General features: G+C 30.7%; 1 long non-coding RNA gene across 9 annotated transcripts; it reads left to right on the plus strand.

The window, feature by feature from the left end:
• Positions 1 to 4,344, plus strand: LOC114391913. 9 transcript variants are annotated; one of them, XR_003662206.1, is made up of 9 exons: positions 2 to 316; positions 395 to 512; positions 868 to 943; positions 1,430 to 1,473; positions 1,576 to 1,611; positions 1,972 to 2,700; positions 3,044 to 3,181; positions 3,339 to 3,390; positions 4,059 to 4,344. It is a non-coding gene; the product is annotated as an uncharacterized LOC114391913 (long non-coding RNA). The 9 variants fall into 9 exon arrangements; XR_003662201.1 differs by having other exon boundaries at positions 1 to 316; positions 1,576 to 2,700; XR_003662207.1 differs by having other exon boundaries at positions 1 to 316; positions 395 to 490; positions 1,576 to 2,700.
• The last annotated feature ends 3,401 nt before the right edge of the window (positions 4,345 to 7,745 follow it).

Below are 7,745 nucleotides of genomic sequence, written 5' to 3' on the forward strand. Positions count from 1 at the left end.
TCGCGTCATTTAAAAAGACCTCGACCCCATTTCGCACAAAAGAATTAATCCCTCCCTCCCCCCTCAAAACCCTAATCGTTCATCGTCATCAATGTGGCCGAGGAGCTTCTGCAGATGAAGTCTTAGCGACAGGAGGACTCCTAGGCCAATGCATGCGTAGTCGAGATCTTCGCCTCACACCAGAATGCGTGGCAGGTGGAGGAGAAGCGCCTCTTACACTAGATCGACACCATTTTCATTCTTCCTTTTTGCCTCTTTCAGTCACACACCTTCTCGATGATCAACGACAACATCGCCATGATAGATCTCACTTCTGGTTCGCATCTCCTTCCTCTCTCACTTCATTCTTTTCTTTCTTTTTCTCAATCATCTTTTTGTTTCCCTCTATGTGCAGCCCTCGATGAAGAGAATCGTGCCAATCTAGTCAATGCTTTCAAGGTTTGTCAATCCCCGTCGTCCGCAAAAATCAATTCGGAGGGGTTCTTTTCAAGTACGGTTCCAATCCTATTTAGGTCCGTTACCTTATTGCTTTTTATAAAAAAAAAATGATTTTATCGTGGATGATTTTGATTTTAAATCAATAAAATATTGCACCTACTCTCCTACATTGTCTTTGGCCTTCGAGATCTCTGATTTTTCAAACAAACCAAAAAAAATTAAGTAGTAATTATTCAGTTTGTGTGCTCTGTAATCGTTAATGTCTTCATACTTTTTCCACTACTGTGTTATTTCTTTTGTGATTATGGTTCCTGCAATGCCATAGTTCAGTCTCTGTCATTGTCTCTTTACTTTTCAATTCCTCTTTTTTTTTTTTTTTTCCTGATTTTTGTGTAATGGCTTGTGATAGATTTTTATTTTTATTTGCAGGTTGCATTTAAGATGGTGATTTCAAGCGGCAAGTCATTTTTATTGGTGGATTGACCGATGATTTTCTTGCTACTTCGTACGTTTCATACTTTACAATTTCTTTGAATCATTAATCTTGATGATCTGGATGACAATGAGTTTAGAACTTCTGACTATTTCATTAATAATTTCTTTTATTAAATATAATATACATATACATATATACATATACATACATACATATATATATATATATATATATATATATATATATATATATATAATATAATATAAATATTGACTATATATGCCATAGATGCGTATAGGAGTAGCAATGAATTTTTCAAGCCTATGAGCTCTTAGTATAAAAAGAAGAAAGTTGATACTCATGTTGGATTTCATTCTTTTAGAAAATTAATGTCACATTAGTAATGTATTTCCTCTTAACTAAAATTGGAATATTGAATTATGAATTTTCAGTGCATCTTTAGAAATCTGGCACATTAAATTCTAAGCAGCACTTACTTAGCTCTAAATGGATACTATTTTGCATTTTCTTATTGCTAGTGGTTATCTTATGCAGCAAAAGTGGACAACGCACTTCTGGAGATGTTTAGAATAGACTACGTAGGAGATTCTCCTTACATAAGTTGCCTACCATATCTAAAACTCGCATAATGGATCATTGGTTTTACTTTTTACTGATGTTTTTGCCATGTTAATCTTCAGGTTTGGACTTTCACGAGTTGCTCGAAATTCCACAAGGTGATAGGCGTCGTTACAATGATTGTAATTTTTGTAATAAAAATTGTAATTTTTGTAATAAAAGTCATTCCTTAAAAATCTTTTGATCGTGCAGAAAACACTAGCACCCTCCATCACTTTGTGCAACTCTGGTTGGCAAATGCCAGGGCTAGTCATCTGTGCATGATGCATCAACATCTTTTTTCCATTCAAAATAATAAAAAAAATGCAACATATTCCAAATGCCTACAATATGGCTCAAGGTTCAATAGTCGGTCTTTTCAATTTGATGTGGATCAAGCGCTATTTGCAATATGGCTTTTTATTTATTTATTTTGTGTTGCGTTATATTCCTTTAGCGAAATGGTCTTTTTTCTGTAGACAATGGCAAGCTGGATACTGAGTCAGACTCAAGTGAATTTTGGGTTCTCTTTGGTGGTTTTGCACTTTTGCTCCCATTGTGTTATGGCTATATGAAGGGATAAGGAAATAGTAGCTCAAGCTTTTGGTATAAATTTTGTTATGGCCGGAAATGATTCTAAATTGTACATATTTGAGTTCACAAGAAAAGCACTTTGCACAAAGTCCTTCTATCAAGAATTTTTGTAGTCCTTTGGAATTCTAGCGAAAATCCAGGAAACTGACTCACTTTTTTTTTTCTTTATTTTAATATTACATGTTAAAGAAGAGATTAAAAAATATTATGAACTCACAAACAAATTAGGGAGAGTAGTTGTGTATCTGGGTTCTTCAAGGATGGGACCTAGCCATTCACATTATGTGCAAGCACAAGAGTGGGCTAAAAAGGTAAGTAAATATTTTTACAATAGTTTCCTACCTCTTTTTTCAGCTTACTTGTTGGTGTGTATTGCATAAGATCTCATTCATTTGTTACCTAATCATATTGTTTCTGGCATTAACAATAGTGACAGTGGCAAAGGTCGTTATAAGTTTTTATTATTTTTGCAACATATCTTGCTGCACAAAAAGCAAATCTTTTGGATTGCACTTCTTGGTCAGGGGCTGGACCAGGGCTAATGGACGTTGTTACTCAAGGTGCTATGCAAAACCATCGATAGCTTGAGCTATTAGTTATTTTCTGCTTGTCAGGTAGCTGAGGTCATGCAATTGCAAGTTCTATTTCTTCATATGTTGGTTTGAAGTGGAGTCATTAATGTCACTGATATGTTTAGGAGTACATAGGAAAGTAACACAAATAGGTTGAGTACTTTTAAAATCACAACTTGTATTTATTCAAACTCTAATTGAACTTGTATTTATACATAGGAAAGTTAGTTTCTACTACAACTTTTGTGTAGAAATATTAGGAAGTGGACGCGTGAAACGAAAATGTTGGCATTAATTTGGTGTATCTAAAAAATTTGTTATCTAACTACAAGAGTGGATGCTTGACAACTTGGGTGACACATTTTTTTTATTATTGTATTTGTAGGTACATTATGAAACCACTGGTCCAGAGATATGGGAAGGCACAGGAGGGAAAGATGATGCACTTGTTAGCGGTATAGGTATTGGTGGTACCATAATGGGTGTAGGGAAATTTCTTAAAGAGAAGAATCCTAATATAAATGTTAGTTTTTAAATTTGTATATATGTTTAAATATGTGCATGTAATTTTTCTTAAGAATGGAGAGATATATTTTGGCTCTCATTTACCGCTGTGGACTTTAATGATCCCCCTTTCTCATTGTTTTTTATTTATTTTATTTTATTTTATTTTTATCCAGCTCTATGGTATGGAACCAGCTGAAAGTCCAATACTCTCTGGAGGAGAACCTGGTGAGTTATAACGCATGCTTTAATCGATTGTTATAACTGATGATGTGTTCATTTTGATTACTTTCTCACATGAACCATAAAAATGTTGCATGGCAAGTAGAGAATACATAATTAAGACAACAATCTTAAATTTTATAGGAATAGAGTATACATAATTATTAATGAGAACTTATACAATCTTAAATTTTATAAATAATTTGTTTTTATTAATTTTTATCATTGTAATACATTCTGTTCTTGCACTTGAATCTGAGCATTTTATATCCTTTAAAATATGAACACGTTTATTAAAAAAATAATACTAATGTTGATGGCCAAATTCTTTAATAATCATAGTCACCTAGTAGAGTAGGACTTACCACCTAAATAATTATAAAAAAAGAAGAGAGAAAAAAAATGAATTAGAAAGGATGCTTCTACTTAGGAATCTAAGCAAAAGTTAGTGAACATTTTACCTAATCAAGAAATGATTCGCTTTGGGTATGCTATTATATAATAATAATAATTTATTTATTTTATCTTTAAAAACATCTATTGTAATGCAAGCTTCAGAATTCAGACACTAGTGGACATGATCTGTGATGTGGAAATATCGTCCTTATTTCTTCTATGTTTCCTTTTTGTTTCATTGCATTTGTTTTATTTTATATTCTTATCTTCCAATGCAGGTTTTCATCTACTGAGTTCAATGCATGCCAAGAAAAACCTAAAGAATATTGGGTTGGAAAGCGAAGACTACCATTTTTTCAAACGTGTTGGGAAGGGCTTACTTTGTACCTATGTAGTACTTGATTTAACGGTATTTATAATTTTAGTTGTCTCGTGGAAGTATCATATTTGAAAAGTGTTTATATTTTTAATGATAGAATTTCTTGTGGATGTAATTATTGTTCTCCCTTTTTTGCAAGTTTCTTGGTCTTCTACCTTTATTTGTAGTTAAAATCATCAAGAGGTTCCTTATATGTGTAATGTCTTTTTAATTGTTTTAATTTAATCTCTACACGTATAGCACAAAATTATAGATATTTTAAATTTATGTAAAATTTAAAATAACATAAATGAAATAAGTTCCATAATATATTTAATTTTTTTTAAAAAAAGATATTCTAAGACGGTTCTCTGAAAAACTATCTTAGAATCCTAAAATTATTTTAATTTTTTTTGTTTAAAAAAATACATTCTGAGATGGTTCTCTGAAAAAACTGTATTAGATTATAAACATTCTAAGACCGTTATTTGAAAAATCGTCTTAGAATCATTTTTTTATACTTTTAAAAAAAAGAATCATAGTCCAAGACGATTATTTGACAAACCGTTTTAGAATTCTTAATTTTTATATATATTTAAAAAAAATACATTCTAAGACAGTTTTCAACCGTCTTAAAATGTGGTTACTCCAAGATGATTATTTTCCTGATAACCATCTTAGAATGTGTAGCGTTTCTAAAATTAGAAAGTTTTAACTTTCCACAATGTTGACTACAAAGACAATTCAAAACCGTCTTTGAATGTGTCTTAGAACTGACTTAAACTTCTTTTTGTAGTAGTGCAAACACCCCACCATTTTCTACTATAAGACCATGAGGTATGCCACCATTGTCTAACGAAATGAATATGCCACAATTGAGTCTATCCATGCCTCAAAGTCAAAATACAATACCACCTATTGTAATTAGTAGGCGAACCAATAGGCTTCTAGAACTTGGGAGCAACAACCATTCTTATGATGTCGAACAGTTAAGAAATATGAGAGTTCCTATCAAAGATAGGGTAACAGGAGATAACAACATGATTTTCACATGTGTTTCTAATGAAACATTAGTAGTTTTTAGACAACAAATAGGCCATAATAATCATGAGATGATTAATACTTTGACAAATCACATGGCCTCGATTTTAAATCCTTTGTTGAGAACTACCAATGAAAGTTATCAATAGATGAATGATATCTTAACCTGAATAGGAGATGCTTTGATCATTCCTAGAAACCAACCTGGGATTAGGCATATAATTCAGGAAATACCAGTGAAAGAAAGACCTAATAATAATAATAATAATCTTGAAAATAAAGTTAATGTCCCAAGAGAGTTAGTGAATGACAGAGAACAACCAAACCCTATTTTGATGAATAGAAATCAAAATGCAAATTAAGTTTTGGTTAACATGCACCAAAATCAAATATTTTGGATACAAAATGACCCAAATAAATTTAGGCCTCGAAGAATTTTAAAATCTTTTGATTAATCAAATGATTGAACATGTCTTGAATAGACATGATTTCAAAATAAAAAAATACACAATCAAATGATAAACATTTATTTAATAATAAAATCATTTAGTAAAAATATTTTATTTTAATTTCTTAATTAATATGTCAAGGATATCAGTTAGTCATAACTTAATTTTTAAGCCAAATTTCTTTAGAATAATAATTAATTATATCCTAATTATAAAAGCAAAAACAGGTTTTTTGTTTCATCATATAATAATAGGAGGGGATGTACTTTTGTGAAGCAGAGGTTTCATTGGTTAATGGATTGGTTGGGTTCAACGATTCTAGACTTGTGAGTTTGAGAGGGAACAACTTCTGACTCGTTAATGAATCAGTCTCAATGTTTAATGATAAAACTTTGTTATCTCGTAGGTTGCAAAAATAATAATGCTTGTTGTGACTAAAATAATCGTCCCATTTGTTCTTTGGACCTTGTGGTTTGGTAAACAATTAAAAAATCAATTAAAGCATACACGTTTTCGTCATCACCGGCGTCATCTTAGATATTTTGAGCAAAAAGTATGCTCCAAATAGTTTAATATAATAAGGCCGAAGTTTTAGGTTACTTGTACTTGGTTTTACTACTTTGATGGAAAAATAAAATAAAAGGGAAAAATGATTAGACTTGATGAGTCTGCAAACCACATTATTTGAGTAAGGAAAAACGATACGCTTTCGTCTATAATATTGATTGATTTGTTGTTGCAGCTCACTGCCCAAAAGAGATCATTACATTTTTGTTTCGTTTCGAAGAATTACAGAAAAAGAGAAAAAATAGTCAGGGGGAGAAAAATACGATAGAAAGGAATTCTTAATGTTTGGATTGTGGCAAAATTAAAAGAGGAAAATTTTCTTGGGTGGAGTTTATACCGAAAAAAAATATTTCTCCTTGAGGAGAGATTTTCTGTACAATAGTCCTTTTGTTTTTTTAAATATTTTTATCAAAATAAAAATGAATTTCTGCATAAGAAAAATTCATATAAAATTGATATTATCATTTTTATTAAATTAAAAAAATCATTCATTATTTTACTCTGCGATTTATCTGGATAGATGAAAAGAGATTATTATTATTTTTTATTTTTATCTATCTAAGTAATATATTCTTTATTTGTATTTATCTCGAGTTTCTTCTCATTATTCAAGCAAAGTACAAAAGTTAACACAATGTTGTCCTAGATTACAAAAGATCTTCCATGGATAGTAATATTTAATAACTTAACAACTATAATATGTAAGACTATAAACTTTGTTAGCTACAATTAATAATTTAAAGGATACTTATACCTACGACTATAAATTGCAAATTAATACTCTAAAAATCAAAATGTATTGGTATTCTACCCGCATTCAATACTAATACATGTAAGATATTTTTGGATGCACATGTAAGGAGTATCGCTTAATTTTATCTAATTTTTTGTTTAAAAAAACTGACCAATACATTTGGGATGTGATTTGGAATAGGACTAAAGCCATACTAAATAGTACAAAATTATATAAAATCAATAATGTTTTTAAAATAAGATTACAAAATTGCATTTTTTTCCTATGACAAGTATTTTTTAAATTGTGATTATCATTTAATGATATAGTCATGCAAATAAAAAGAAATATTGATATGTCTTTGTAAATTTTGTGTATTTATGTAAAAAAAAAAATCATATTAACCAATGTATCTAAGCTGATGATTTCTTGAAGAGCTTATAATGGATGAAGAACTAGCGTGGTCCAAGATTTAGATCCCGTTATGCAAACCCTCAAGAGAGTAAGCTAAGAATCATGAGAGCCAATGCACTGCAGGATATAGATGAAGAAGAAGAGGTTCAGTGAGTGGCGGTCCAAAGATTTGATGCCATGGGCCTTAATTGATTCTACGTAAAGAAAAGTAGAGAACAAAGCCAGTAAATTGCAGATTGGAGTACAAAGTGAGACTCTGCAATTCAGTGTTCAGTACAGGTTAAAGCCCTTCTCACCTTAAATGTTAAACCTACGTCCCATTTTTAGGAGTGTATTTTTTTATCAGTGAAAATTAAAGATATTATCAAAGATTTATAATAACTAACGCATCTTATTTAATTAA

Source organism: Glycine soja, chromosome 17, assembly GCF_004193775.1.
Source record: "Glycine soja cultivar W05 chromosome 17, ASM419377v2, whole genome shotgun sequence".
Lineage (NCBI taxonomy): Eukaryota > Viridiplantae > Streptophyta > Magnoliopsida > Fabales > Fabaceae > Glycine > Glycine soja.